The sequence below is a fragment of the Rhinolophus sinicus genome, linkage group LG02 (genome assembly GCF_036562045.2).
Source record: "Rhinolophus sinicus isolate RSC01 linkage group LG02, ASM3656204v1, whole genome shotgun sequence".
In the NCBI taxonomy this organism is placed as follows: domain Eukaryota; kingdom Metazoa; phylum Chordata; class Mammalia; order Chiroptera; family Rhinolophidae; genus Rhinolophus; species Rhinolophus sinicus.
In genome coordinates, this window is record NC_133752.1 from 121464890 (window position 1) to 121492290 (window position 27401).

Consider the following 27401-nt stretch of genomic DNA (forward strand, 5'->3'; position numbering starts at 1 on the left):
GTCAATCTTCATCACAATAAATCTACTCTTAAATATACCATTAAAGAATAAGGTATGGAAAAAAGTGAGACAAATTAGAGTATGTTACTTAATAAAGCCTTGGTTTTAAAATAGTTATTTCAAATGTCAACATAGGAAATTCAGAAAATTTGTACCCAAGTAAATTAAATTAGTGTATGTAAAAATAAATAGAGTATATATATTTATATATATTAATATTTATATATATTTATATATATTTATATTTATATATAAATATATAATTCTATCTATCTATCTATCTATCTATCTATCTATCTATCTTCCAGATGATATTTCTTCTATTGTTCCTGGATTAACTATTGACTGGAATAATACAAAGAAGCAAACATATAAACAACTCATTTCCTGTACAACTGTTTTTCCATTTTCTCTAAGCAAACAAGCAAAAACTAATCATGTTTTGAAAATTTTTATTCTACTATGCTAAGTTTGTTTGTTTGTTTGTTTTAGTATTAATTTGGCTTGCATATTGCACCTTTTATAGTGCTTTTCACATATTAATAGTAGATTTGTTCCATGGACCACTATACTTACTAAAAAAAAAATAAAAAACAGAAAAAACAAAACAGATTCGTGATCCCTGCCCCAAACATGTTATAGCAGAATTTATTCATATGAAGTCTAAGAATGCATTTAAATAGCACTGTTAGTGGTACTTGTCTTTACATTTAGACTCAGTACTGTGAAGACTAAAGAAAAATCGATTTCACTTTGATCATTCAGAGAGTAATACAGAGTAAGCAACAAGCTGAAAAGGTGGATATCAGGCTTACACTGCTAAAAAGTAAAACTAATAATGATAAAAACAATAGTTTTGAACTTGAAATCCAGTAATCTTCCAAATGAATGAAAATTTCATGGTGAATATTATCTTTTCAAGGAGAGGAAGAAAACCTAATAGAATAAATGTCATTGTCAAATTTTAGGATTCTTACCCATCTTTCCGACGTGTAGCCTAACAATTTCCATAACTATAATATAGAAGATGTGTTAAAATTATTTATTATTTTAAAAGATTCTACGTTGATTTCAATCTTCTTTATCCTTTTGCATGTACAAATACAGAGTACATTTAACTCTATAAATTTAGAAGGATAAATTTAGCTCTTGACATATTTTAGTGAATTGATTTTGACCAAGAAAATATTTTATTTAAGAGACTAGGTTATATATAATGCAGCATTTTTGTTTCCTCACTAATAGGTAATTCACGTAATATATACATATATATAATATATGCATATAATATATATATTATATATGTATACATATATAATACATGTATACATATATTATATGTACATATATACATATATACATATATTATATGTACATATATATATATACATATATACATATATATGTATATATGTATATATATGTATGTGTGTGTGTATATATATATATATATATATATATATATTACACACATATTAGTTTCAGGTGTACAAAACAATGTAATAGTTAGACATTTATCCTTTATATCCCTCACACAGTGATAACCCCCTTCCCCATCTACTATCCCTCTGAAATCTCATACAGTCATTATATTTCCACTGTCTCTATTCCTAATGCTGTACTCCACTTCTTGTAAATATATTTACATATATATATAATTGTAGTTGACATTCATTATTGTTCGGCTTCAGCTTCATAATTAAGATTAAATGTTAAATTAAAAAATATATGCTTAAGAAGAATCTTGTCAGCCTATTTTCTTCATTCTGAGAAAAGAAATAGTTAATTACCTTTCTGTAACGTGTACTGAAGTATTTAGTGGTTTCCATCCCATTTTGAAAATTAAATTGTTTTAAGAAAATGATTTATAAAAGAATTTCCTTATTGGACATGCCTGTAACTCATATTCTAGACCCAGGTTCAGCAAACAATGACCAGAGGGCCAAATCCAGCTTGCTGCCTGTTTTTACATATCAACTGTTATTGGAAAGCATCCATGCTCTTTTGTTTATGTGTTGGCTGTGCTTGGTTTCATGATCTAACACCAGTTTTGAGTAGTTGTCACAGAGATAGTATCACTTACAAACCATAAAATATTTACTATCTGACTTTTTACAGGAAAAAACGTTTGCCAGTCTCTGTAGAGTAAGCTATTATATTGGACAACTGGAGTGGATCAATTTTTATTTCTTCCTATTATGGCAAGTTTATATTCAGTAATAACTGTCAAATAATGAGTAGAAAATAAATTTAGGTAGTGAAAATTTTCTTCTGTTCTACTTTATTGTAATACTATGCCACTGGAAAAATAATTAAGTAAAAAAATAAAGAATAAAACATATCACAATACACAAAAAAGAAGAGTACCACTTTACTTCTTTTACATTTGATTGATTTATTTTTAAATGGGCAAATGCGTACCTGCACTTAACTGATCCATGATAGTCATCAATAATAACCTCATCATAATTCATAAATAAATTTTGAGAAAACAAATGTCTGAGAAAGGTATATTTTATGAAAATAGCAAATTGTACCACTGATACAGTGTTTTCTTTTGTTAGTTTACCAAACAAAATTAAAGAGTAAAAGGAAAACTATTTAAATCAATTATTTCAAAGGTGTTTTTAACAAAGCAAAACTTTGCACTGATCGTTTACACTTAGTGCTTTCAGTTTTAAACTCAAGTGAAAACTCCAAGTCCACTCAAAATAAAAGTGAAGCAGTACACATTTTGTTTCTTTTCTTTACAGTCACTGTTTATTTCTATTCTATTGTTTAAGCACAGGAATAGGAAGCACCACAGGTGCAGGTGACACAAACTGTGCCAGAAGCAAAAGTGAATGATTTTGAACATCTGTGAATTTATTATTGAATGAATATGTATAATTTTTCCCAGGTAGAATACGATGATTATTACAATAGAAGTAATGAAAATGTGGAATTTGAAGGTTACATATCTTTTGAAACTCAAAGTAACTTGATCAATGATGTAGCAATTATTTATTTGCAAGGTCTCTGCACACTGTACCCCTATTACCTTCATTGCTGTAGCTATCTCTTAGTGTCCCCTCTTTGTTGGTCACTGTCTATTCTCTGTTGAAACTTTGCATTTATCTCTATTTCATTACAGTTTATGTTGTTAGCTCTTTAATATTTATCCTTTTTTTCTTTACTTAAAATGAATATATGGAAGAACTGACTCTGGGTGATGAACATACAATGGGATTTATAGATGATGTAATACAGAATTGTACACCTGAAATCTATGTAATTTTACTAACAATTGTCACCCCAATAAATTTAATTAAAAAAAAAATGAATACTTGTATCCGTAATTTCTGATGTCTTTTTTATTCTATTGTAAATAAATATCCCTTTTAAATTTTGAAGACCCAACATGTGTTTTCATTATTGGTCCTTTACAAACCCTCACAGTAGCTTTCCTCTGCGCTTCTCTAACATTTCATTCATACTGCAAACATACTACCTATATTGTTAAGCCTTTCTCTCTCTCTCTCTCTCTCTCTCTCTCTCTCTCTCTCTCTCTCTCTCCCCACCGCCCCATCTCTTCTGCATTCTGAGGCCAGATACTGTGCAATGATCTTATCATCTTCTCCAGAGCTAATGTATGCTCAGACTATACAATAGGGATTTGGAAAATTTTCTGAGAAAAATGGAACCAATCTGTATAAGGATTACAGATGGATCTTATGCTAACAGTTCCATCTCTATAATTTGCAATATTGTATATTTTATAGTAATAAATGTTGCTGTATATTTGAAAATATAATGTGCCATCTGAATTCTGTTTCAGGAATAAGAAACATGCACCAGTCAAAAAATAAAAATAAAAACAATTTCCTAACTTCTTATTCTAGTTCAATACCCCCACATATTCTTTATCACCAGCTGGGAAACCTGTATAAAGGTTTTTGCCATGGATATTTGTATTTAGTCTTTTCATTATAGGCTAACATACTAATAATAGCTATTATTATTATTATTATTAAATATCTTAATATTATTTTATTATGATGTAAGTGGCTACACACACACACACACACACACACACACACACACACACACACAAACTGAGGGTGCCAAAAGAATGTATACACATTTTAAGAAAGGAAAAACTGTATTAAAATTTTAATACTCAATATATACTGATAACAAAAGATGAATGCAAGTCACGTCTGACTTCTGCAATTATAAGAGGTGCTCAAAGTGGTTACCATCAGACAAATTTTAATAGTTTCTTTCTTTCTTATAATATGTATACATTTCTCTCTCTCTCTTTCTTTCTCCATATATATATATATATATATATATATATATATATATATATATATATATATATGATTAATGAAAAGAGAAAAATATTCTGTTAATAATTGGAATCTCAAGCCCTGGTCTAATTGTGAAAACCACTTTATAATAATGGGCTATCATTTGACCTAAAATGCATACTTTTTCCTTCTGAAGTATCCACTTATCTTTTTCTTTTTTTTTTTTAATTAAAGTTTATTGGGTGAAAATTGTTAGTAAAATTACATCGATTTCAGGTGTACAATTCTGTATTACATCATCTAAACATCACAGTGTGTGTTCATCATCCAGAGTCAGTTCTCCTTCTATCACCATATATTTGATCCCCTTTCCCTCATCTACCATTCCCCTCCCCCCTTAACCTCGGATAACCACTAAACTATTGTCTGTGTCTATGAGTTTTTGTTTCTCATTTGTTTGTCTTGTTCTTTTGTTGTTTTTGGTTTATATACCATATACCAGTGAAATCATATGGTTCTCTGCTTTTTCTGTCTGACTTATTTCGCTTAGCATTATAATCTCAAGATCCATCCATATTGTCACAAATGTTCCTATATCATCTTTTCTTACTGCCGAATAGTATTCCATTGTGTATATATACCACAACTTCTTTATCCATTCATCTATCGAAGGACATTTTGGTTGTTTCCATGTCTTTGCCACAGTAAATAAAGCTGCAATGAACGTTGGAACACACTTGTCTTTATGGATAAAGGTTTTCAGATTTTTTTGGGTAGATACCCAGGAGAGAGATTGCTGGGTCATACGGTAATTCTATTCTCAATTTTTTGAGGAACCTTCACACTGCCTTCCATAGCGGCTGCACCAATCTGCATTCCCACCAACAGCGTATAAGGGTTCCTTTTTCTCCACAGCCTCTCCAACACTTGCTAATATTTCTCTTGTTGATGATAGATAGCCATTCTAACTGGGGTGAGATGATATCTCATTGTGGTTTTTATTTGCAATTCGCTGATGATTAGTGATGTTGAGATTTTTTTTTCATATGTTTATTTGCCATTTGTATGTCCTCTTTGGAGAAATGTCTCTTCAGGTCCTCTGCTCATTTTTCAATTGGGTTGTTGGTTGATTTTGTTGTTGAGTTGCATGAGTTCCTTGTATAGTATGGATATTAGCCCCTTATTGGAGGCACTGTTTGCAAAAATCTTCTCCCATTCAGTTGGTTGCCTCTTTATTTTGTCTATGGTTTCTTTTGCTGTGCAAAAGCTTTTAGGTTTGATATAGTCCCTTTCATTTATTTTAGGTTTTACTTCCATTGCCTTTGGAGCCAAATTCATAAAATGCTCTTTGAATACAAGGTACATAAGTTCAGTACCCTACCTATGTTTTCTTCTATGCAATTTATTATTTCAAGTCTGATGGTTTAAGTATTTGATTCATTTTGAATTAATTTTGGTACATGATGACAGATAGCAGTCCAGTTTCATTGTTTTGCATGTGGCTTTCCAATTCTGCCATCACTATTTATTGAAGAGGCTGTCTTTTCTCCATTGCATGATTTTTGCTTCTTTGTCAAAAATTATCTGTCCATATTTATATGGTTTTATTTCTGGATTCTCAATTCTATTCCATTGGTCTATGCGTCTGTTTTTCTGCCAGTACCATGCAATTTGATTATTGTCACCCTGTAGTACAAGCTAAAGTTAGGGAGTATGATACCTCCAGCATTCTTCTTTTTTCTTAAGATTGCTTTGGCTATTCGGGGTCTTTTGGGGTTCCAAAGAAATCTAATGATTTTTTTTTCTATTTCTTTAAAAAATGCCATTGGAATTTTGTTCGGGATTGCATTAAATCTGTATATTGCTTTGGATAATACGTTCATTTTAACTATGTTGATTCTTCCAATCCATGAGCACAGAATGTCTTTCCATTTATTTTGTGTCTTCTTCAATTTCTTTTATAAATATCTTACAGTCAGCATATAGGTCTTTCATGTCCTTGGTTAAGTTTATTTCTAGGTATTTTATTCTTTATGTTGCAATTGCAAAAAGAATTGTTCTTTTTATTTCTTTTTATGAGATTTCATTGTTAGTGTGTAGGAATGCAATGGACTTTTGTACATTGATTTTGTAGCCCGCAACTTTACTGTATTCGTCTATTGTTTCTAATAGTTTTTTGGTGGAGTCTTTAGGTTTTCCTATGTAGAGCATCATGACACCTGCAAAGAGTGGCAATTTAACTTCTTCAGTCCCAATTTGGATGCCTTTTATTTCTTTCTCTTGCCTGATTGCTCTGGCAAGGACTTCCAACACTACGCTGAAAAGCAGAGGTGATAGGGGACAGACCTGTCGTGTTCCTGAGTGTAGAGCAAAGCGCTTCAGTTTTTAACCATTAATTATGAGATTAGCTGACAGTTTGTTATATATGGCCTTTATTATGCTAAGGTATTTTGCTTCTATACCTATTTTATTAAGAATTTTAATCATAAAAAGATGTTGTATCTTGTCAAATGCTTTTTTTTTTTTGCATCAAATGATATAATCATATGATTTTTGTCCTTTATTTGGTTATGTGATGTATCACATTGATGGATTTGCATATGTTGAACCATCCTTGTGACCCTGGGATGAACCCCACTTGATCGTGATGAATATGCTTTTTAATGTATTGTTGCATTCGATTTGCTAGAATTTTGTTTAAGATTTTTGCGTCTGTATTCTTCAAAGATATTGGTGTGTAGTTTTCTTTTTGTATGTTATCCTTACTAGGTTTTGGTATCAGGGTAATGTTGGCCTCAAAAAATGAACTAGCGAGTATTGTCTCTTGTTTTTTTGGAAAAATTTGAGTAGGATAGGTATTAGATACTCTTGGAAGGTTTGGTAGAATTCATTAGTGAAGCCATATGGTCTAGGACTTTTGCGTTTTGGGAAGATTTTGGATGTCTGATTCAATTTCCTTATGGTGATCAGTCTATTTAGATTTTTCAATTCTTCATGACTCAGCCTAGGAAGGCTATATATTTCTAAGAACTTGTCCATTTCTTCTGGATTATTGAATTCGGTGGCATATAATCCTTCATAGTATTCTTGGATGATACTTTGTATTTCTGTGACATCTGTGATAACTTCCCCTCTTTCATTTCTGATTTTGTTTATTAGTGTCTTTTCTCTTTTTCTCTTAGTGAGTCTAGACAAGGGTTTGTCAAATTTATTGATCTTTTCCAAGAACCAGCTCTTTGTCACATTATTTATTTCTATTGTCTTTTCGTTCTCTATTTCATTTAGTTCTGCTCTGATTTTTATTATTTCCTTTCTTCTGCTGACCTTGGGTTTCATTTGTTCTTCTTTTCTAGTTCTTTAAAGTGTAACGTGAGGTTATTTATTTGAGATTTGTCTTGTTTCTTGAGATAGGCCTGTAATGATATAAATTTCCCTCTTAAAACTGCTTTCGGTGCATCCCCACAATTTTGATAGGATGTATTTTCATTCTCATTTGTTTCTATGTATCTTTTGGTCTCTCCTCTTCTTTCTTCTTTGACTCAGTCGTTCTTTAAAAGTATGGTGTTTAATCTCCATGTATTTGTGGTTTTTCCTGGTTTCATTTTGCAGTTGATATCCAATTTCAAAGCCTTGTGATCAGAGAATATGCTTGGTATGATTTCAATCTTAAATTTGCTGAGGCTAGTTTTATGTTCCAATATATGGTCTATCCTTGAGAATGTTCCATGTACATTAGAACAAAATGTATAGTCTGATGTTTTAGGGTGAACTGCTCTATAAATGTCAATTATGTCCATTTCATCTACTATGTCATTTAGAGATGCTGTTTCTTTATTTTCTGTTTGGATGATCTATCCATAGCTGTCAATGATGTATTTAGATCCCTTAGTATAATTGTGTTTTGGTAAATTTCTTCCTTTTGTTCTATTAGCAGTTGCTTGGTATAATTTGGTGCCCCCCAATTGGGGGCATAAATATTGATAACTTTATGTCTTCTTGTTGTCTAGTCCCCTTTATCATTACGAAATGTCCATCTTTGTCTCTTGTTACTTATCCTGAAGTCTGTTTCATCTGATATCAGTATGGATACACCTGATTTTCTCTGGATACCATTTGCCTCGAGTGTCAATTTCCTCTCTTTCAGTTTGAGTCTCTGTTTGTACTTGTAGCTGAGATGAGTCTCTTGGAGACAGCATATAGTTGGTTTTAGTTTTTTGATCCAATCTGCAACTCTGTGCCTTCTTATTGGTGAATTCAGTCCATTTACATTTAGGGTGATTATTGATATGTGAGGATTTCCTATCATTCTATCTTTAGTTTTCTGGTATGACTGTGTCTCCATTGTTTCTTTGCTTTTTTGTTGTTGTCTATTATTTCTGTGTGGTGATATTCTATGATTTTCCCCCTCTATTTCTTCTTTTATTACATTATACATTTCAGTTCTTTTTTTTTTTTTATCTGTTTTTTGTTGTTGTTGTTGTTTGGTTGTTTGTTTTTTGCGTGGTTACCATTACGTTTATGTAAAAGAAAGTTTCATATATTTAGAGTATTCCATTTTCTTCAGCATGCTTCCTTTATCTAGTCCCATTTTCAGGTTCAGTCCTTTACTCTCCCCCCTTTTATGTTTTGGTTGCCACAAATTGTCCCTATTGATGCTGGTCAAATAGCCTCCTCAGTATTTCTTGTAGTGCCGATCGAGTGTTAGAAAATTCCCTCAGCTTCTGTATGTCTGGAAAGATCTTTATTCCTCCTTCATATCTAAAGGATATATTTGCTGGATATATTATTATTGGCTCATAATTTCTCTCTTACAATAGTTTGAATATTTGCTTCCACTCTCTCTTGGCTTGTAGAGTTTCTGCTGAAAAATCTGATGATATTCTAATAGGCTTTCCTTTGTAGGTTACCGACTTCTTTTCCCTGGCTGCCTTGAGGATTCTTTTTTTGTTGTTGATTTTTGATAGCTTCAATACTATGTGCCTTGGAGAAGGCCTGTTGGGGTTGAGGTAATTAGGTGTTCTATTTGCTTCTTGGATTCGAGGATCCAGTTCTTTTCACAAGTTTGGGAAGTTCTCATCTACTATTTGTTTGAATATATTCTCTGTTCCCTTCTCTCTTTCTTCTCCTTCTGGTATGACCATTATTGTTATATTGCTCTTTCTGATGGAGTCAGAAAGTTCTTGTAGAGTTCTTTCATTTCTTTTAAGTCTCAAGTCTCTTTCTTCTTCCATCCATGTCATTTCCAGGTTTCTACAATGTCACTGTTTCTTTCCTCCCTCTGATGAACTCTGTTACCTAAACTGGCTATTTCATATTTAATTTCTTCTACTGAGTCCTTAACCTTCATAGATTCTATTTGGCTCTTTTATAAAATTTCGATCTCTTTGGTAAAAATGTTCATTTTGTTCTTTGATTGTGTTTCTGAGTTCATTAAAGTGTCTGTCTGTGTTTTCTTGCATCTCGTTGAATTTTTTCAGAACTCATGAATTCTCTGTCATTTAAGTCACATATTTCCATATCTTTAAGTTCATTTTCTGGAGACTTTTCATTTTCTTTCTGAGCTGTCTTGTTGCCTTGGTTAGTCATGGCAATTAATGATTTATTATTTCTCTTCCTAGATATCTACAGTAGTGGATTCTGCTACAGCTTGATAGGAAGAGGTCTTTCTTTTGTTTTCTGTAGATATTGGTAGAATGTTTTTTGTTTTTTTTTTAATTTTTTCTTTGTTTTTTTTTAGAAAGCTTTTTTTTGGGGGGGGGAGAGTAACAGGACTTTATTGGGGTACAGTGTGTACTTCCAGGACTTTTTTTCCAAGTCAAGTTGTTGTCCTTTCAGTCTTAGTTGTGGAGGGTGCAGCTCAGCTCTAGGTCCAGTTGTCGTTGCTAGTTGCAGGGGTCGCAGCCCACCATCCCTGCGGGAGTCGAACCGGCAACCTTGTGGTTGAGAGGATGCACTCCAACCAACTGAGCCATCTAGAGCTCAGTGACAGCTCAGCTTAAGGTGCCGTGTTCAATCTTAGTTGCAGGGGGCCAAGCCCACCATCCCTTGCGGGATTCAGAGGAGTTGAACCAGCAACCTTGTGGTTGAGAGCCCACTGGCCCATGTGGGAATCGAACCGGCAACCTTCAGAGTTAGAAGCATGGAGCTACAACTGCCTGAGCCACCGGGCCAGCCCTAGAATGTTTTCTTTTCTCTCCTACTGCAGGCTTTTATTCTCTCTTATACTGTAGTGTTATATATTCTCTGCACTATTCCAGCTTCTCACACAATGGGGAGATTCCCTGGGAGACAGGCTTCTTCTTTCTGAACATTCTCCTGGGTCATAGGGCGCTGGCTCCATGTTGGGATGCAGGGAGCTTCTGAAGTTCCAAAGCTCTTCTTGCACCAGATTCTGAGCCCATTTGTTTCAGCAGCTCTGTTTCCTCCTGCAGTGATCTGCCCAGATAGGTGGGTACAGGGGCAGGGTGGGTTGTGAGAGGTGGCCCAGAGCAATGGTGGCGGCCATCACCACAGCCAATCCTCCTTCCACTGCTCCATCCCCTTTGCAGGAACTAGTGGGGCTGTGAGTCCATGTCTGTGAACCACAGTTCTGAGAACTGCAAATATTCTGTTCTTTTGATCTGACACTGCTACTGTTCCATTTCTTGCACTGGGCAGGTGAGGGTGGAGTGAGCTCTGGGAGGGGAGGGAGGCGCCGGCTAGTCTCAGTGCCTAAGGCTTCTGTTCTCTGCTTGGCAGTGAGGGCTTAAACCACCATTTTCAGCCTTCTTCCCTCAGTCTTTGCTTTGAGGTCTCTGCCATGGGCGTTGGTTTCAGGTGTGTTATATGTTGTGCCCTCAGCCTTGTGGGCCTTAAGCGGAGTCCTAGCAGTCCAAGTTCTTCCCTCTCCCGCAGCTGCTGTAGTTCCGGGATGCAGTGATCTTGAAGCACTGAGCTAGGTCTGCATCCTGCGCACCATGTGTCCCCATCTCCGCACTTCTCTCTTCTCTCCTCCCTCACTCACGCAATTTGCCCAACTTTAGCTTATTTCAGTAGTATATCTCTTTGTTTTGCCTGTCTGCTGTGCAGGGAGTCCATTGTAGAGTTATAGTTGTTCAATTTGTTGTAAATTCCAAGGGAGATTTCAATAGGCTCACCTCACACCACCATTTTTATGACATCCAGCACTTTTTCTAGTGTGTGCACCTATCTTAATCTGGAGAATGTAGTAACAAAAACAGATCTGTCTTTGGATTATGTCAGAATATTATGGAGTACATAATGTTGGTTTTCCAAATTTTTTATTTTCTTAAATTTGACTTTGTTATCCAATCTGTATTGAAGAGAGCATGCTTTCGTATTTTCACTTTAAGAATATGGTGGGAGATCCAGCAGACAGAAAGAAAATCAGTAAAGACAAACTTGAACTCAACAACACCATCAATCACTGGATATCTGTAACTGACATCTATAGACTACTTCATCCATCAATGGATGGCATAATATACATTTTTCTCAAGCTCAATAGAACATTCATCAAGATATATCACATACTGAGACATAAGACATTACCTAACAAACTAAAAACAAACAAAAAATTATATGAAGTCTGCTCTTGGACATTTTCTCTGAGGAAATATTTAATAACTCATTCTATGCGGTCCCTGTTACCCTAATATTAAAACCAGACAGATACTTAACACTAAAGATTAAGATCTCTCAATAACAAACATGCAAAAATCCTCAATAGGTATTAACAGATTAAAACCAATGATTAAAAATGCATTAGAATAATTATATGTTGTGACCAAGTGGGATTTATCCCAGGTATATGGAGTTAGTTCAACACTGGAAAACCAGTTAATGTAATCCATCACATCAACAGAGTAAAACAGAAAAATCATACAATAACATAAATAGATGCAGGGAAAACATTTGAGAAAAATCCAACACCCATCCATGATTAAAATTCTCAATAAACTAGGAATAGAAGGGAAATTTCTCAGCTTGATAAGGAATATATACAAACTATAACCCTACAACTAACATTACATGTAATGGTGAGAAACTTGCAGCATTCCATCATTCTGGAAGTTCTAGCCTATGGAGTAATACAAGAAAAATAAATAAAAGTAACACAGATTGGGAAGGAAGAAATAAAACTGTCTTTGTTTACAGATGAAATGATCATTTATGTAGAAAATCCAAAAGAATTGATTAGAATAAAACAAACAAAACAAAACAAACAAACAAAAAAACCTCCTGGAAATAATAAGTAGTTATAACAAGGTTGTATAATAAGTTAACATAAAAAAATCAGTCATTTTCCTATATAACAGCAATGAACAAGTGGAATTTGAAATTTAAAACACAATACTATATACATTACCAGCCCCACAAATGAAATACTTAGATATAAATCTAACAAAATATTTGTAAGATTTATATGAGGAAAACTACAAAACTCTGATGAACAAAATCAAAGAATAACTGTATGTGCCAAAAAATTTATGTTCATGGACAGGAAAACTCAATATTGTCAAGATGTTAGTTGTTCCCACATTCATCTATATATTCAATGCAATCAGAATCAAAGTCATAGCGAGTTATTTTGTTACTATTGACAACTTGATTCCAAAGTTTATATGAAGTGGCAAAAGACCTAGAATAGCCAATGCAATATGGAAGGAGATAAAAAAAAAAATGTTGGAAGACTGCCACTATCTGACTTTAATACTTACTGTAAGGTTACAGTAATCAAGATTGTGATATTGGCAAAATAGTAGACAAACAGATCAATAGGGCAGAATAATAAGCTCCCCCCAAAAAGAATGACACAAATGTAGTCAACTGATTTTTGACAAAAGAGCCAAAATAATTCATAGGTGAATTAATTAAACAGAGTTGGAAAAACTGCCTATCCACATGTAAATCTAGGCCCAGATCTTAGATTTCTCACACCAAATAATTCAAAGTGGATAATAAATCAAAAAGTAAAATGCAAAACTATAAAACTCCTAAAAGATAAAATAGGAGAAAATCTAGATGACCTTGGGGAATGGTGATACCTTTTAAGCAAAAAAAAAATAAAAAAAGCATGATCCCAAAAAATTTGATAAACTGGACTTCATTAAAACTAAGAACTTCTGTTTTGCAAAAGACACATCTGATAAAGGACTGCTATCTAAATTATACAAAGAACTCTTTAAAAGTGACCAATATCAAAACAGACAACCCCATTAAAATATGGGGCAAAGACTTAAACAGACACCTCACCAAAGATATACATATGGCAAATACGCAAATAAAAATATATTCCACCTCATGTCATCGGTGAAATACAAATTATAATAATGAAGTACTGTATGCAACTATTAGAATGGCCAGAATTTGGAACAGTGACAACATGAATTGCTGGGAGGATGTGGAGCAACAAGAACTCTCACACATTGATAGTAGGAATGCAAAATGGTACATCAACTTTAGCAGACAGTTTGGTGGTTTTTAAACACATTAAGATTAGCTTTCAAACATACTCTTACCACACAATCAAGCAATTGTCCACCTTGTTATTTATCCAAAGAAGCTGAAAATATAGATTCCGTCATTTCTGTTAGTGTATTTTTGATCTCTAGCATTTCTTTTGGTTTTTCCTTAGGATTTCCATCTCTTTGCTTACACTTGTCATTTGTGTTTGCCTGCTGTCTATCCATTAAAGCCCTTAGCATATTAACCAGTTGTTTTAAATTTGCAATCTGATAATTGCAATATGCCAACCAGGTCTGGTTTAGATGCTTTCTGGGTCTCTTCAAATTGTGTTTTTGCTGTTTTCCTTTCTGGTATGCCTTGTAATTTTTTCTTGATTACTTGACATGATGTGCTGGATAAAAGGAACTTCTGTAAATCGGCCTTTAGTGTGTGGTGGTGAGGTGTTGGGGGCAGGGAAGCATTCTATAGTTTTAGGATTATATCTCAGGTTTTCAGTGAGCCTAAACTTCTGGACTGTGAACATCACAGATGTTTTCAATTTTTTTTCCTCCCCTCTTTGGTGGTACAAGATGGCTAGAATAGGCTGAAGTTGGGTATTTCCCTTTCCTAGATCAGTTAGGCTCTGATAAAACTAGCCTATTTGGTTAGGTTTTGATTAACTAGTTTCTCCTGAGGGCAGACCTTGTTAAGAATAGTGTGCTCTGTCATTTCAAAATGGTTCCTTTCCTTTCCCACTGCTGGAATCTGAAGGTATTTTTCTCTGATAATTACGGTGGAAATCAGTTGAAACTCCTAGAGGTAAATCTCACAGTCTTGTGGGGGCTCCCCTGTGGCTATCCCTGAAGTTTTATAACTCTCAGAGTTGTATACACTGAGCCTCCAGCAATTCATCAATTATAATTCAGGTTTTCTTACCCCATGTGGGGGCAGAGCCCCAGAAAGTTTCCAGGCTCTCGGTCTCACATAGACAGGTGCTGGCTCAGGTAGTAAATGGCCGTCAACTGTGATTGCATGGCCATCAGCTGTGGCTAGTTGGCTGTCAGCTGTAACCAGTGAGCCATTGGACACTAATATAACTGCTGTGGCTATGCTAGCAGAGAGAGAAAAAAATGGGGGCTAGCAAGAAGATGGTGGCTGGGCTGGCAAGCGCAGGTTGCAGTTAAGATGGCTGGTTGCGGACAGTGTGGATCCAGCCTCCAGTGAGAGTATAGTGCCGCCAGTGAGAATATACTAGTGTGACTCCCCTACCTATGGCTCCGTGGGTGTTCCTTTTTGGCCTCACCATGTCCTGCGTTATGTGGGGAGCGGGAGCAGAGACCCCTCTGGATGCCCTGCCGGCCTCCCTGCACGACAAATGGCACAGCGAGCAGGGTCTCCCGCATGACAAATGGCGCAGTGAGCAGGGTCTCCCGCAAGACACCCCAGCAATTGTTTGAGTTGTGGTTTCCGCTCAGGTTAGCCACGACTGCCTGTGTTTGTCTGTCTCTGTCTGTCTGTGGGGACAGAGCCCCAGAGAGTAGTTTACAGGCTCTCGGCCTCACGTGAAGGGTTACTGGCTCGGGTGGTGAATGGCCATCGGCTGTGGCTGGTTAGCCGATTGGCCGCTGGTATAACTGCTGCGGCTACGAAGGGTTGCCGAGCAGAGCCGAGCAGAGCCAAAGAGAGCGGAAGAGGAGGGCCAAGAGAGAGGAACAGAGTCGAGAGAGTCGAGGAGAGTCATCGGTCGGTCGGTTGGCGGAAAGGCGGACGGCAGGTCACGCTTCTGGTGGGCCCAGCCTCCAGTGAGACCGTAGTGGTATGACTCCCCTACCTATGGCTCTGTGGGTGTTCTTTTTTGGCCTCACCGTATCCTGCGTTCTTGTGTGGGGAGCGGGAGCAGAGACCCCGCAGGCCGCCCCGCCTGAAAGATGGTGCAGCGAGAAGGCCGTCGCGCACGACACTGTGCAATCTTGTGGTCAGCAATTTGCTCTGTATTCAACCCTCTCTTATGAATCCAAGGATTGTTGATTTTTCAGCTTATTCAGCTTTTTACTTGTTAGGAGAGAGTAGCAACTACCAAATTCCATACATGTAGAACAAGAAAATGGAAGTCTAAATCCTTTTTAAGATGTTAGTATGTATAATTTAGGAAAAGGGAATTTGGATGAAATGTGTATCAGTTGAAAAGTAATAATGGCAGCAGCCACTATTTAGCGAGCACTATTTTAAACCAGGTACTGTGCTAAGTGATTTCCTTGGGGTTCCTATTAACATATCAGCTCTGAGAGTTCACGTGTTAGCAGTTGAAGTGCACAAACTAACTTTTAATACATTTTTGCAGTGTTGCAATATGAAATCTGTCATGTGGGGCGGCCTGCGGGGTCTCTGGTCCCGCTTTCCACATAAGAACGCAGGACATGGTGAGGCCAAAAAGGAACACCCACGGAGCCATAGATGGGGTAGTCACACCACTATAGTCTCGCTGGTGGATGGGTTGGAGACACAGGAAGCAGGAGACACACTATCTTCAACCTGCTGTCTACATCTCTGCAATCTGCAAGCCACACTCTGCCGTGCTAAATGCAATCCGCGCTTGCCAGCCACCATCTTCTTGCTAGCCCCCATTTTCTGCTAGCATAGCCACAGCAGTTATATTAGTGGCCAATGGCTCACTGGTTACATCTGACGGCCAACTAGCCACAGCTGATGGCCATTTACTACCCGAGTGAGCACCTTTCCACGTGAGGCCGAGAGCCTGGAAACTGCACTCCTGGCTCTGTCCCCACAAAATCATGAAATCATAATTCTCTCCACCATCTTGTAGAGAGAATTACACAGTTTTTCTGAAAGTGTCAGGCTTGTTCCAGATCATTTTGTTTAAGGTAGATGTTCAACATGAAAACCATAATATCTAGCTCATGGCAAGGCATTTATCATACTATGTTCTTACCAAAAATATTTTACTAGCAAGACAAACGTCATATACATGATAAATATCAGAATCAATCTTTGCCATTATCATAACACACTTTTCTATAAAGTAGTATGTAATTAGAAAATACTCAATTCTATGAAACAAAGAAACAAACAAGAAAAGCAAGCAAACAACAAGAACAAGTGTTTCCTAGAACACTTGCTTCTTATCAGGTTTTGATAAATGTTGTTTAACAACCTTTATAAATATCATATGCTTTGGTGAGATATCATGGTAATTTCTAAATGAAAATGATTCATTTTAGTGTCAAACTGAAAAGTGTATATAAGTGTAACTCAAATCACATGTATTCCGTTGATAAAAATAACTATAGCCGTAAAAACTGACAGTGATGGCAGAAGGGAACTAAGAGAAATATTTCTATACGTGCCTTCTTTATGCATTAGTGTTTAAATACATATGGAGCTTACATAGATGATTCCAACAATTGGTAATCGTATAAAGTTTTCAATATACTTCAATGGTAATATGCTGCAGAAATAATTATCTGAAGCCTAAAGTGATATGTTTCATTGGTGTAAAAAGGCAAATATTTTTTTGTCTTCTACTTATATAGAAATAGAATATGTTTAACATAAAATAATTAACTTTAAAATGTAGTGTGGGGACAGAGTCAGCAGTGCAGTTTCCAGGCTTTTGGCCTCACGTGGAAAGGTGCTGGCTCAGGTAGTGAATGGCCATCAACTGTGATTGGATGGCCATCAGCTGTGGCTAGTTGGCTATTAGCTATAACCAGTGAGCCATTGGACACTAATATAACTGCTGTGGCTACACTAGCAGCAAACTGGGACTAGCAAGAAGCTTGTGGCTGAGCTAACAAGAGCGGATTGCAGTTAGCAGGGCGGATTGCAGTTAGCAAGTGAGGTTGGTTGGCAGAGAGAAGTGGATGGCAGGTTGCTGATAGTGTGGCTCCTGCTCCCTGTGTCTCCAACCCAGCCACCAGCGAGAATATAGTGGTATGACTCCCCTATCTATGGCTCCGTGGGTGTTCCTTTTTGGCCTCACCATATCCTGCATTCTTATGTGGGAAGCAGGACTAGAGACCCAAGAAGAGACCCCACCTGACACCCTGCATGACATGTGGTCATATTTTTAATATATTTTAAATTTGTAAACATTTATCTTTGTGCTGTGTTATTGACCCCAGTCACTCAACATTAATGAAGAACACTGTTCAAAATATGTTGGAAAGAAAAGAACAAAAAAGATGGAACTATGAAGATAAGATAAAAAGCTCTTAACCCCTGAACCCCCACCACCAAAGGAATCTCGGCGACGACCAAAATTAATAAGGATGATGTGATGTATCGTTTTGACAACCTGTTCCTAATCAAGCACTGGCTAGTCTATGTGCTTTGCAGACAGATCAATAGTGTCTCACAGAGCAAGTGTCTATCACTAGGACACAAGTCTATATACTGATTCTTTCTTTCCAGCAGTCTTCAAGTATTTTGAAAATTAACTATTTTAGGATTAAATTGTTGCACACACACAAACATACATTAAATTTTTCATTATCCCCTATTTTAAAATTGCCAGATATTTTGCTCAAACAATGATCAAGAACTCCTCTTTGAAATAGGTAGTCAATTGTAGAAACAAAATCACTTCTACAGAGTGTGTACACATGCACACAAATGTGCATTTATTTTTATTTTCGTCCTTGTCTGTACATTATAATTTTTCAGGCCTCAGATCCCTTTTCCACAATGGAATTTACAAAATGGACAAATCACCTCCCTGTGCCTGGAAGCTTGATGCTGATCTTCTAGCTTCATGTCTTTTTAATTTCTCACCCTAATCACAATCAAATTCTTCTCTCGGTTCGATGATTGGCTTCAGAACAATTTGGACTGAAATCAGATGAGCAACACAGATGGTACCTAATATTGCGTCTCAGTTTTTGGCCTGACTCTGTAAGCTGCTTACTTGGTGGTGGAGAAGGGGAGAGCTGCTGAGAGATGAAACTATTAGGACCATCATAGCCAAGATAGCCTGGCAGCATTAGAGTGCTCAGCAATCTGTTTTATATTTTCATGTTTCTAAGTCCGTCCTATTAAACAAGGGGGTCCTTTTTACATGTAACCTAACACCTGGAACAGAAACCACATTTGACTCTTTAAGTGACTTATTAAACAGAATGATTTTTAAGGGTATCTATTTTGAATGAGAGTCTGTATTATACAGGTTAACTCTATGTATTAAAAGTAATAATATTTAACTTAGATTAACTTATTTAAATCTATAATATACATTTACTTTACAATTTGAAAGCAAAAACTCTATTATATTTTATTGTAACCCAAGAAAGTTACGGGTATGCATATAATATTAACTTAATAGTTGACTATTGATTTTTTAATAGTTAGGCATTTTGATTCACCATGAATATCATTTTGAGAAAATTATAGACATTTCAAAAGGGTGTATATTCCTTTCAAATAAATTATTTGAAGGGTGTATTTCTTTTCTGAAATAGGGAAGAAGTAGGGTGTATCTCTTTTCTGATTATAGGATGAATGTATATGCAATGTAGAGGTTTTTTTTAATTAAAGTACAAATCAAGTCAAATCAAATATATTTCAATCACACAGAGATGGTTGTCCTGTTTCTCTGCCTATTTCTCAATATTCATGACATATTACGTATGCTGTTTGTTTAGAAGTATTATCTCTATTTTTATCCGTAAGATAACTTGGAAGATGGGAGAAATTGGTTGTGAAATGTAGCAATTTATATATAATATAATGATGGCTGTAGTAGAGTTATGAGAGTCTGGAAATAAGAGAGTAAAAAGTCAATATTTGTGTTTGTCATTTACTAAGCATTTTCTGATATTCATCTAATTTGATTTTAATAGCAACCCTGTGAGCTAGGCATCTTTTCATTTTTCATTTGAGAAAGCTGTTTTCTGAGAAGATAGAGAATTAATCAAAGTTGATATAGACTGTGAATAATGAAGTCAGAACTTGATTTTGGTGTTTCAAAATCCAAATACTGTGTTCTTTCTCTATACCTTTGGCCAATGAGAAAATGAGTAAAACCATGTGAATTCTGAAGAATATATCAGCAAACGAGCTAATGACTTAAATGCTGTAGGGAATGAATTAAAAAATAATAAATGTCTCTAATTTTGAGTCTGAAAACTGTACATTTGGTTGGAATGACTGAAGATAATAAGCTTCTTTCATTTTTTTGGACACAGCATGGATTTGATTACTTTCTATTCCACAGAAGTGATTCTACTAATTTTCCCGCAGCTAAATTTTTATAATGGTTTGTAATATTTTTCTGTCTTAGCCAATGAACTATCATTGTAAGTTGCTTTAAAGAGTCATTTTCAAATCAGAAATGATGAAAATTTAGATGGACCAATTTGCCACAGAAAATTTAGTCTGCTTAAATACTGAATTTAAATGCTTTCTATTGGATGTAGGAAATTATATGAAAACTTAACAACACCTGATGTTTTTGTTTCAATATATTTTGAAGCTTAGTTTGATTTTCTCTCCCCATTAACATTTTAATGTTATTTTAAAGAAATATTTCAAAGCAAATTTTCCATGGCACGTGAAATAAAACCTTATTCTCACACAGAAGCGTGCACTGTAAAAAAAATATCAGTTCTGTTAAGAGTATTTACATTTACTTATTTGATTCATACTATTTTCATATATTTACAGAGTGAATAATTGGAACAATTATATGTTTAAGGAATAAAATCCCCCTTCATCTGAGTAATGTGTGTATTTTATTTTAAAATATATATTTTAAAAAGTAGAATTATAGAAATATCTTTTTAAAGCATCAATTATAAAAACTAAAATAATATTATAAAACATTCTCAAATCTTTTGTTTCCATGTAGCCAAAGGAAAGAATAAGGCACATTTTTTTAACTAGAAAAATAATATTAATAATTAAGAGAAATGCCCAGCAAGTTATTTTGTGGATATTGTCATAAATAAGATGCTCAACATTGTATGCACTAGGTAATTGCAAAGTAAAACATCAGAGGTATATGCCTACACACATATTAGAATGGCTAAAATCCAAAACACTTACAATACCACATGTTGGTGATGATGTGGAGCAACAGGAACTTTCATTCATTACTGATGGAAATGCAAAATGGTACAGCCACTTTGGGAGAGCGGTAGTTTCTTGTAAAACGGAATATACTCTTACCATAGGATCCAGCAATTGTACTCCTTGGATTTGAACACTTAGGTCCACACAAAAGCCTGGACATGGATATCTATAGTATGTTTATTCATAAATGCCAAAATTTGGAAGCAATTAAGGTATTTTTAAATAGGTGAATGAATAAATAAAATGGAGTACATCCATACAATGGAATATTATTCAGTGATAAAAAAGTAAACTATGAAGCAAAAACAAACAAACCATGCTAAGTGAAAAAAGCCAATCTGAAAAGATTGCATACTGTATGAGTCCAACTCTATGATATTCTGGGAAAGGCAAAACTATGGAGACAGTTTAAAGATCAGTGGTTGCCGGGGCTTAGGGAAAGGAGTGGACGGATGAATAAATGGAGCACAGGGGATTTTTAGGGCACTGAATCTATTTTGCATGATACGACAGTTGTGTATATGTGTCATTACACATTTATCAAAACCAATACAACATGCAACACAGAGTGAACGCTATGTAAACTATGGATTTTAGTTAACAATCACATATCAATATTGGTTCATCAATTGTAACAAATGTCTAATGCAAGATGTTAATAATATGGGAAAATGTATGGGGTTGTGATTGGGAGGGTTATGGAATTTTTTTGTATTTTCTACTCAGTTTTTCTCTAAACCTAAAACTGCTCTAAAATAAATTCTGTAATAAAATAATTAGGAGAAACTGATAATTTCAGTTTAGAGTTTGGTCATAAATTCAGCGATCTACATGTTTTACAAAGTTTCTCTTGACCATCCACATAACCTTTCAACTAACCACTGAATGCCCCTGTTTTTCTTAACAGCAAAACACCTAGAGAAAGCTACCAATATCTGCTATATCATTCTTTCTCTTCTTCCCTTTAACCCATTTTATTTCTAAACTCAGCCAAATTTGTTCTAAACAAAATCTTTGATGACCTATATATTGCAAAAATATTTATTAATTTTCAGATCTCATCACTTCCAATTTATTTTTATTATTATTTTTTTAATTAAAGTTTATTGGGGTGAAAATGGTTAGTAAAGTTAAATAGATTTCAGGTGTACATTTGTGTAATACATCATTTATATATCACATTGTGTATTCACCACCCAGAATCAGTTCTCCTTCCATCACCGTACATTTATTTGATCCCTTTTACCCTCATCTACCACGACCCCTCCCCTCTTACCCTCTGATAACCACTAAATTATTGTCTGTGTCTATGAGTTTTTCTTCTTCATTTGTTTGTCTTGTTCTTTTGTAGTTTTCAGTTTTATATACCAAAGTGTCCTTCGATAGATGATTGGATAAAGATGTGGTATACGAGTATATACACAATGGAATACTATTCTGCCATAAGAAAAGATGAAATAGTGCCATTTGCAACAACATGGATGGATTTTGAGATTATTATGCTAAGCAAAATAAGTCGAACAGAAAAAGTCGAGAACCATATGATTTCACTGATATGTGAGATATAAAACTGAAAACACTTCCAATTTATTGAAACATGTTCTTTCCTTGCCTCCTACAAACTTCTGTTTCTCCTCCCTAGGGTGATCATCTCAGTCTTACTCATTTTTCCTATGTATGCCTGTATATATGTGTGTAAATTCAGTTTGTCTCTACACTTTAGAATGTAACCTGTATGAAGGCAAGATTTTTGTCTGTGCCTTGTTGTGTTGCAGTGGTTATGATGGCTTATATTGGATACTCAATAAATATTTGTTTAACAAATAGTTGTAAGAATACGAAGGTCTAGAAATTATTATAAATTAGAAATTACTGTATAGTGTGATACTATATTTACTGAAAGCAAACAATTCTGACGTGTTTTGTTAAATGTATGCATTATTTACCTATTTCTGGGAAGCAATCCACATAAATAAGTAGTGGCTTAATATAGGGGTCAGAAACCTTTCCTGTAAATCACCAGGTAGTCATTATTTTAGGCTTTGCAGGTCATAAGGTCTCTATTACAAATAGTTGATTCTACTACTGTAGTGCAAAAGAAGCTGTAGACAATACCTAAACAAATGGATGAGACTGTGTTTTAATAACACTTGATTTATAAAATCAAGGGGCCCATCTATGGGCCCTAGTTTTCCAAAACCTCAAAAAAAATCATTGATATCATTCATGAGTCTGTGGATCAAATGGCTGGATCTGCCAGTCTAGGCCAGGCTTGCCTGATATCAGTTAGGCTCTTTTATGCGACTGAGATCAGATGGTCGGTTGGTTGAGCTATCTAATCTAGCTTCACTCACATGCTTGGTGTTTGATTGGCTGTTGGCAGAGAAAATGTGAATGACTGGGCCAATTGTCTTCAGTCTTCCAACAGGCTAGGCTGAAAATGTTCATATTGAGGCTTGGCAGTTTTTCAGGGAAGAGTGGAAGCAAGTAAGGCCTCTTGAGATCACATTCTATTGGCCAAAGAAAGTTGCAAGTGCATCTCAGATTTAACAACTAGCCTATCAGACTTACTCTTGTTGGAGACATTGCAGAGTCAAAATGCGAAGAGGTATGGATATAGAAAAGAAAAGAAAAAATGACATCCATTTTTGTAAGCAATCTACCATTATTATAAAGTTTATGTATTATGCCAAAAATATTCCAATGAAATAGTTCCTTATTAGAAATGTTCTGTGTCAGTGTCAAGTAAATAAATATGAGCCCAAGATCTTTCCTTATTTAAACAGTTATCATTATCCTAGTTTAGAGTGTTGCTTGAATTTGGTGAGTAATCTTTACCAATACCTAGAGGTATCTATATATTACTTTAAACACACATGCCCTATTCTGACTGTTATTTGACTCCTCTGGACCTGTACTATGACTTCTAAATTGTAATTTCATCTAATGATTCTCAGAATTTCTGTTTTCTTATTTATATTATGATGTCTGAAACACATCTCTAATCCAGTTATGTTAATTAATTATCGTATTTGCTAGAGAATATTGAGACTGCAATTCCTGAAAATAAATAATTCTAGATTTTAATCTTCAATGTTACATATCACCGCGGTGCCTTTTATGATGGTGGTACCCTAGAGGTAGTGTTTCAATCAAATATTTTATTACCTGCTTATCTCTCTATGCTTCACCAGGCTATTCAAAAAATGAAAACAGATGAAGCTGATTAGAAATGTAGTTCATAAAGAAAGTTACTTCTTCATTAACATTTGCAATAGATCTAAACAGGCATTGCAGAAAGGACTTGTTTTTTATGGTAGCAATTGATTTTTTTTTCCCCCAGACACTGCCTTATCCACAAAGGGAAAAAAAAAGATGCTCTAAAATTATTTTCAGAGTAATTTACTCTTCAGAAACGTGTAAAATTAATAAAGGTAAGATATACTCTAATACACTTGAAACCTATGTAGATTTTTTGACCATTGTCACCCCAATAAATTTTAATTAAAGAAAAGAAAGAAATGCACACAGAAAGTGCTTTGATGATTTAAAAAAAAAGATATATTCTAATAAGTTTACATTTTACCTTTAGGGAAAATCATTAAATATTATTTTTAAATGAAATGTATTTAATTAATAGAAAGGTACATATATTTACTCAAGCCACATCTATATTAGGATAAATTGAATTAAGGTGAAATGAAGTTAGAAGTTAATTATACAAATAATTCCAATTAATCAAGGCAATATTTTTCTCAATTATACAAATATTTAAGTAACTTATCTTGCAAATGTCACATTTCTCCTTATGATTTTGTTTGCTTTAAATTGATATTTCTTATCACTTGGTGAATTGATACAGATATTGAGATGCACTTTGGTATATAGTCTGAGTGTCTTCAGTTTGAATGATGAATGATGAATGGTAGAGCTATTTGTGGAAATGTAAAATTAATTTACTCTGCAAACTTTCAGAAAGAGATATTGATTAGAATTGAATGTACCAGGAAAATAATTATACTACATAAGTATTTTATGTTAAAAAGAAGTTTGTGAATTTTATCCTGAAAGTATTTATGCCTTAGAGTATTCCTCAATGTTTCTTTTATAAGAGATCCATCACTAGTAAAAGAAAAAAAACTGAATGTTAGGAAATTTTCTCTAGGAATAAGTGATTAAAACCTCCTGAGATGGAAGGAGAACTGACTCTGGGTGGTGAACACACAATGGGATTTTTAGATGATGTAATACAGAATTGTACACCTGAAATCTATGTAATTTTACTAACAATTGTCACCCCAATAAATTAAAAAAAAAGATATTTTACAGCAAAAAAAAAGAAAACTGTATGGAATATGAAATCATTAAAAAATACAGTCATACTTTAAACATGTTTTTAAATTTATCTTAAAATAGAGATATGTAGAAAAACTTCTTCTTTTTTTTTTTAATGAATGAATATGCTGGCTGGAGGTCCCCAACATCTTTCTTGAATAAATTTCAACCCATTTGAATTAAAAAAAAAAAAAGAGAACATAAATTCCTCAATTTTTCTTTACTCATTAACAGTGGCTTTAGCTTCAAAAAACCTCAAGCACTTGTAAGTTCACATACACACATATACACACGCACACGCACGCTATATCCCCACACGAAGAAAATAAAACTTGGCATATATTGTGTTCATGAGTTGCTTTTACAGTTTTGAGTTTGAAATAATAGTGTTCCTAATGCTTCAGTTTTAACTCTAGTGTTTCTATTTTCTCACCCTATGTAATATGGAAATATGTTTTTATTAAGTTAATTAGCATATTTAAAGTGGATGCATAATATTACAATAAGATGAAAAGGGACACAATCATAAAATATTCTTCTCAAAGAATGTTTACCCTCGAGTTTGCTTTATTTCTTATTTCTGCATAGACTAATAGAAAAGTAATTTTAATATCTTTCCCCTGATTACTACTTTAGTTATTTTATATTTTTATAAATTACATAGAATTTTACATTATTAAAATTACTCTTGGCTTTGGAACCATGGACTCCATTTGAAGCCATTTTACCTTATTTAGCTTGGGATGGGTAGCTAGCTACTCCCTGACAAAAGCAAAGCAAACAAAAAAACTCCAGTTAGCTTCCTCAAAAAATTAAGAATAGAATAACCATATGACCCAGCAATCCCTCTCCTAGGTATCTACCCAAAAAATCTGAAAACATTTATCTGTAAAGATATATGTTCTCCGATGTCCATGGCAGCTTTATTTACAGTGGTCAAGACATGGAAATAACTAAAGTGTCCTTCGATAGATGATTGAATAAAAAAGATATGGTATATATACACAATGGAATACTATTCTGCCATAATAAAAAATGAAATAGTGCCATTTGCAACAATCTGAATGGAATTTGATATAATTATGCTAAGCGAAATAAGTCAGACAGAAAAAAATGACAACCATATGATTTCAGTGATATATGGGATCTAAAACTGACAACAACAAAGGAACAAGACAAAGAAACAAAACTCATAGACACAGACAATAGTTTTGTGGTTGCCAGAGGGTAAGGGATGAGAGGGTTGGTAGATGAGGATAAAGGGATCAAATAAATATATGGTGATGGAAGGAGAACTGACTCTGGATGGTGAATGCACAATGTGATATAGAGATGATATATTACAGAATTGTACACCTGAAACCTATGTAACTTTACTAACCATTGTCACCCCAATAAACTTTAATTAAAAACAAAACAAAGCAAAGACAACAACAAAAAATCCAGTTAAAAGAAAGAAACAAAGAAAAAGAGAAACTTTCCTTTCAAGATCTCATTTTTCGCCCTTGTTGGATCCTGGTAGCAATAAAACAGATGAGAAGATTATGATTACATATTATTTCTGGTTATCAGTTATTAGAATCCCTAAGAGAATCTTTTCTATGTAACATTTCACATTTTGCTTCACAATGAAGAAAACTTCCATTTCTCATAAGATATCTCTCTATTATTTTTCACTCTGTTAACTGTTACTCATTAAACTATGAAAACTGTAGGTTTTCAGAAGTTTCCAGAATAGGACCTTTACAAATAATTTGTTTAAAGTGTGCACATCTGTTTCAATGGAATATAATTTACAATTGAAAAGTGAAACAAAATAACTTAATATACTGTAATCAAATAACTGTTTCACATTTAGTCAGCCTTTATATGTTATGGAAATATCTATGCATGATCTCGTAACTAATAGTATAAGAAATCTTTTAGGTAGTTTGAACATTCAGAAACTAAAACCTTTTAAATCTCATTATTCTTGTCCTTTCTCTCCATGATTTCTATTAGTTTGCGTATCTTTTAAAGTCTGTAAAACTTAAAAGTCAATTGCTGGGCGTTATCACATAGTCATTTATATCGCGGATATTGCTCAAACATGTTTTAAGATGTGGGAAAAAAAAGATTCTTCTATATTAGTTGTAAAGCAAAAGTAGTTACTGAAGAGGCAGACACCACCAAAGTGAGCAGGAGGAATTACATATAAGGATTGTAACAGAAATCTTGTTTTTAGTTACTACATTCCTGAGG